Source organism: Palaemon carinicauda, chromosome 4, assembly GCF_036898095.1.
Source record: "Palaemon carinicauda isolate YSFRI2023 chromosome 4, ASM3689809v2, whole genome shotgun sequence".
NCBI lineage: Eukaryota > Metazoa > Arthropoda > Malacostraca > Decapoda > Palaemonidae > Palaemon > Palaemon carinicauda.
The window spans coordinates 197,624,505-197,631,832 of NC_090728.1; positions in this window are offsets into that span (position 1 = coordinate 197,624,505).

Sequence of the window (7,328 nt, forward strand, 5' to 3'; positions counted from 1 at the left end):
AAGCTCACCTACTTTATTCATAGAGCAGATCCAGACAGCACTCCCGCAGGTCATAATCTGAGAAAGACTGTTTCGTCACTGAACTTCTTTCAGTATATGGACTTTGAGCGCCTTCGTTCATACACTGGATGGAAATTATCCAAAGTGTTTTACAAACACTATGCAAAACAAGTGCATGAACTGTAACACTTCGTAGTGGTGGCAGGTTGTGTATTAAAACCTGCCCCCTAATTACTGTAGTAAACAGTTTTTGGTTTGGGCCCTCACATATCCTTGCACATGTAACGGATGAGAATCATCCAGAGTGTTCTACATACACTATGCTAGACAAATCCATTTCCTGAAGCAATATGGGGTGATGCCAGGTAGAATATTTAACCTGCCGTCTAATTCTACGATGAACAGCTAATTGACTGGGACTGTCAATTAAAGGGAGAAGAGGTAACCTTTCTTAGGTGTGACTTCTTTTAATTAAGTGTTACCATGATAACACTGGCTCTGTTCAAAATCCCAGGCGTGGAATTATACAGATAGCACTAGTGCCGGTGTACGAAGTACACAGTGCAGATAGAAGTAACCAGTAAAGGAATTATGAAGAGAATTTGTTCTATAATTTTCTTCAGCTTGAGAGTAGCACTCATCATTTCTTCCTTCAAGAAGGAAATATAGTCTCTGTACTTGTTACAGGTATAATCCCATTGTCATACTACATTCGTTTAACTGAACATCTTTTAGTCATTTATTAGTAATAAATGTCTATTAGAATGTAGTGAGTCCACCTTCGCCAGACAATTGCATGTATACATACCAGAGTTCTTCAACTTACCAAAGTAAGTATCCTTCCTATATTTGTATGCATCAAATAATAGATATAAGAGACACTGATGCTATTTTAACAAATATACAACTATGAGACTATTTGTATATTCAGTGTGTACTTATGTTTGGTCATACTATGTATGTTAACCTCAAGATCCCTTTTCTATTGTCTAGAATGACTCTTCCCTGTAGGAGGCAGGAAGTACTAACATTGGTTATGATTAGTGATGGTGACGAATAACGGTAACGTCCCTTGTCTTATGTGGTCCCCATGACCATAGAAAAGGTTGCTATAAGGTTAAGGCACTGATTAAAAATCCACAGATACACTAATGCTCTGGTATGCTTCCATCACGACGACATGGCTTGAGCCCAAAAAACAGATTTTGAGCGAAGCAAAAAATCTATTTTTGGGTGAGATGGTCATGTCGTCCTGATGGACCTATCGTGACTTACGATGAAATCACGATAGCGTATATAAAGACCAGTAAACAGTCATTTATCCCTTATTTTGTAAAGGAAATATTATGAACATTATGCAATGTGAGATGCGTAGAAAATTATAATTGTTGTATTGAATTATTTTGTAATAATATAATAATTCTTTGTGTCAAAGTTTTTTGTAAGGCAAAATATAGTAAATAGTTGTTTGACTCTAAGCAATCGTTAACGAGTTGTTAAAGTTTGTTTTGACGAATGCGGGTCACACATGCGTGGATCTCAGTCGTCTTTGAGTCATATAGCATAAAACTAGTTAGTACCGATATAGCTCTGTTATGAATCAGGTCATGGTGACTCTGCGGTATGTCAACGGGGGAGGGATAAATTAACACACCACCAAGAGAGTTCTAACCATCATGGATGAAAGCTAAGTCAAGGTTTTATAAGTGTTTTGTTATATTAGTGATATTGGAAGGCATGCATGCACGTTAGATATAGTTACTGACAGACATTTGTAAAATAAGACTGTACTTCGGGTTGCCGGATAGGACATATTACAAAGAATATTTAAGGTTAGTAATAAATGTGAATATTTCTATTCTTGGTCCAATAATGATTTAAACACAAGGCAATGTCTCGATTTTGTGAATGATAGGAACAGAAAAGAATCCTTGAAAATCTGTTAAAGAACCTGGTAATATGTAAACCAAATTAGGGTAAGTTTAGGTTTCCATATTTATTGAAGATTCTATATGTTTACTATTTTGGATTCTTTTGAGTAAATATATAATGGTGCCATGACCAGGATTATTGTTATTATTGAGGGTGATGATTGATACTGAGTGATAACGTATATATTTAACATTGATATTGGTGTTAATACATGAATATGTTTAATAGATGTTTTCACCAACATTACGTGTCGTGAGAAAGTGTTCGTGGCGGCAGGTTGTTATGACTAGGTCGGAATTGGAAATTTAGAAAACAGCTGACACCGTACCTTTTGCCGTGAATCATATGAGGAGATTGGAAATCTTATATACGTTATACATTCTTAATCGATCAGTGTTAATCGTTGCCACTAATTAAAAACATCTAAGTATGAAAATTATTTTTCACTAGTTGTGATTTTTATTGAAAAATAGTTTAAAGTAGAAGTAATTCTTAAGTAATTGAGTTTCGGCAATTCGTTGAAAGTGAAGTTAATACATTTATTCTTTCCTATGGTGAAATTTTCGAATTGTGTGAGTTTGCGCCGACATTGATAATATCGTTGTCGCACAAGGCGTCCATTTTGTAAATGATCGGGAATCCATTGATGGGTTAAACTCGTCTCGGCATTAATTAGGAATAACGTTGTCGCACAGGTGACCATCATATTAATGACCGAGCAGTTAAGTTGAAGTTTTTTAAAACAAAAACTCTATGGGAAAGAATTTAATATAGTTGTGTTGTTGAAAATAATTTATATAATGTACTAAGTAATTATTAGGTATTTCCTTCATACACCCTTGGTCTATTTTTTTCTCCTGTGGTAAACATTTTAGTGAATTATTAACAATGTTGGACATAGAAATATCAGACGTAGAAATATCAGATAATGAAAATGAAGAAACAGAAAAACGCATAATGCTGATCCTAGGACATTCCTAGGTTAAAGAAAATGGAAGATACCTTTGATGAAATAAATGAAGAGGAGGGAACCCTTTATTTTGTAACACGTTCAATAGGTGGTGCTACGTGTAATGATATCACATCTGAAGAAGTAAAGGGGTGTGAAGCAGAGGCAGTTATGCTTTTAGTAGGAAGTAATGATATAGATAGTGAAGGTGTTGAATCAACAAGTGATATTCGAAATAATATCGTAGACCTGGCAAATGATATCTCCAATGTGGACGGAGTAACGATAGCCTATATTGTTACTGTGGAACCCCGTACAAGCCTGAGATATATAACCTATGACGAATATCGAAGAAATCCAAATAGGTGGAACCAAAGGTTACGTAAGTCAATCAGTTACTATATCATTATTAATGGTCTTACTGAAAAGGATCTAGGTCATGATGGAGTTCATTTAACTCCAGAAGCCTCTGAAACATTAGCGAGAAGAATATATGATAGAGTCAGCAGTGATGCTGATTCAGGAGAATGGTAATAGCACAAGTGGACCAAGTGGGGTGGGGATGGGGAACTACGCATCTTACATTGCCTTTGTTGTGAGTTGTATCTAATTGTGCTGATAAATTTTGAATTGAATTTTTCTTGAAGTGTGTTAATTAATTGTATTTAATGGTGTGGTTATAAATGAAAAATTGTTGAAATTGTATATTTTGTATGAACAGTTGTTTGTTGAAATTGCTGAAAATTTGAATTTTTATTGGTTTTAGATGGTTTGATAATTATCTTTGGAAAAATATCTGAAAAAGAAGCTTTGGTGAGGTCACGAGGTGGTTTCAAGGGCGTAATCACCAAATGGGTAAATAAGATAGACTCTGCTATTGCTGCAGGTAATGTCAATACATTGTCTTCAATTAAGGTTTTAATTATGAAAAGAATGAAGATTCTGCACGATTTGAATGAAAAGATATTAGCCTTAACCACTAATATGCGTGTCGCGCATGCGTGGATCTTAGTCGTATTTGAGTAATGTAGCATAAAACTAGCTAGTACCAATATAGCTCTGTTACGAATCAGGTCATGGTGACTCTGCGGTATGTCAACGGGGGAGGGATAAAATAACACACCACCAAGAGAGTTCTAACCATCAAGGATGAAAGCTAAGTCAAGGTTTTATAAGTGTTTTGTTATGTTAGTGATAATGAAGGGCATGCATGCACGTTAGATATCGTTAATGACAGACATTTGTAAAATAAGACTGTACTTCGGGTTGCCGGATAGGAAATGTTACAATGAATAGTTAAGGTTAGTAGTAAATATGAATATTTTCATTCTTGGTCAAATATTGATTTAAACACAACGCAATGTCTCGATTTATTGAATGATAGGAACAGAAAAGAATCCTTGAAAATCTGTTAAAGAACCTGGTAATATGTAAACCAAATTAGGGTAAGTTTAGGTGTCCATATTTATTGAAGATTCTATATGTTTACTATTTTGGATTCTTTTGAGTAAAGACAGACCCACCCATCTCTTCTAAAAGAAAAGATCTTCACAGTATCCCTCCTATGGTACTGTATCTGTAACACCACGCTCAATGCTACAAGAATGTCCGCCGTCGTGGGAATGGCGCTGTTGTATTCTCAATAGTATTACGAGAGCGGGGAGAGCCTTTGGACGGCTCCCCTTTGCCACATCCTCCTCTAGGGCAAAACTCTGTTTGGGGTGCAGATTGCTATCGAGGCGTGTGAATAATGCATCCGCTGATATTATGCGATATCCTTTGGAGAAATTTTAAGGATATTCGTGCCAGGAGTAAGAATTCTGGATACCTAAAGGTAAAATTCTCTGGGAAATTCACTGTAGTACATTTATCCCTTAGGAAGATACTTTAAGGAACGGTACTTTAAGGAACTTCCATCAGGACGACATAGCCACCTCACCCAAAAATAGATTTTCCGCTTTGCTCAAAATCCGTTAATCAATATATATATATATATATATATATATATATATATATATATATATATATATATATATATATATATATATATATATATATATATATATATATATATATATATATATATATATATTGATTAACGGATATATATATATATATATATATATATATATATATATATATATATATATATATATATATATATATATATATATATATATATTGATTAACGGATATATATATATATATATATATATATATATATATATATATATATATATATATATATATATATATATATATATATATATATATATATATATATTGATTAACAGAGATATATATATATATATATATATATATATATATATATATATATATATATATATATATATATATATATATATATATATATATATATATATATATATATATATATATATTGATTAATGGATATATATATATATATATATATATATATATATATATATATATATATATATATATATATATATATATATATATATATATATATATATATATATATATATATATATATTGATTAACAGATATATATATATATTGATTAACGGATTTTGAGCAAAGCGGAAAATCTATTTTTGGGTGAGGTGGCCATGTCGTCCTGATGGAAGATCCTTAAAGTACCGTTCCTTAAAGTAGCTTCCTAAGGGATATATGTACTACAGTGAAATTCCCAGAGAATTTTACCTTTAGGTATCCAGAATTCTAACTCCTGGCACGAATATCCTTAAAATTTCTCCAAAGGATATCGCATAATATCAGCGGATGTATTCTTCACACGCCTCCATAGCAATCTGCACCCCAAACAGAGTTTTGCCCTATTATTATTATTATTACTTACTAAGCTACAACCCTAGTTGGAAAAGCAGTATGCTATAAGCCCAGGGGCTCCAACAGGGAAAATAGCTCAGTGCGGAAAGGAAAAAAGGAAAATAAAATATTCTAAGAAGAGTAACAACAATAAATATCTCCTATATAAACTATAAAAACTTTAACAAAACAAGAGGAACAGAAATAAGATAGGAGAGTGTGCTCGAGTGTACCCTCAAGCAAGAGAACTCTAACCCAAGACAGTGAAAGGCCATGGTACAGAGGCTATGGCACTACCCAAGACTAGAGAACAGTGGTTTGATTTTGGAGTGTCCTTCTCCTAGAAGAGCTGCTTACCATAGCTAAAGAGTCTCTTCTACCCTTACCAAGAGGAAAGTGGCACTGAACAATTACAGTGCAGTAACCCCTTGGGTGATGAAGAATTGTTTGGTAATCTGTGTTGTCAGGTGTATGAGGATAGAGGAGAATATGTAAAGAATATGCCAGACTATTCAGTGTGTATGTAGGCAAAGGGAAAATGAACCGTAACCAGAGAGGAGGATCCAATGTAGTACTGTCTGGCCAGTCAAAAGACCCCATAACTCTCTAGCGGTAGTATCTCAACGGGTGGCTGGTGCCCTGGCCAACCTACTACCTGCAAATGGGAGCCGTCCAGAGGCTCTCCCTGCTCTCGTAATACTATTGAGAATACAATACACACACACACACACACACACACACACACACACACACACATATATATATATATATATATATATATATATATATATATATATATATATATATATATATATATATATATATATATATATATATATATTCATATGCATGTGTATATATGGGTGTGTATATGTGAGTATAATGTAAAATGTATCTTGCTGCTATCATATTTATGCGTTATTATTGCTATATGTTTTTCATTAAAACGAAAACGGCTATAACGCCACTTGTAATACCTGTTCTCGAACAATAATTGCGCTTCTGAGTTCTAATTTATCAATGATCTTGCCTGTATTACGTTCTCTCTCATAATACTTGGCATTTTAAATTACTTCCAACCTAATTGTCCATTCAAATATCACCAAAAAATCAGCACAACAAAGTTGTTGTGGTACATTATTGACTGAATAAAATTCTGAAATAATTTCTTTTTCCAAACAAAGAATAATTTACGTTTGTAACAGAGAAGGGAAAACATTTAGTATCCACAACTTTTCTGTAAAACTCGTTTTCCTAATATAACTTGGAAACGTAGAATTTATGTCCTTTAACAAATATATATACCAAAAAACAGTATATTAATATATGTTTTCAGAGAAACATAGCACCAAATCGTATTGTATTGAAATGTATCCTGCTCCAGCTTGTGTAACTCTGATGAACTGAATTTCGGAGAATATGTACATGACCTTCACCGTGTTACAGTAAATACCAACAATTTTTATAGCTAGAGATTTTCTATTTTTGTTCTTACGATAATATTGTTGTAGAATACTTTAAATTATTATCATTATTATTATTATCATTATTATTATTATTATTATTATTATTATTATTATTATTATTATTATTATTATTATTATTATTATTATTATTATTATTATTATTATTATTA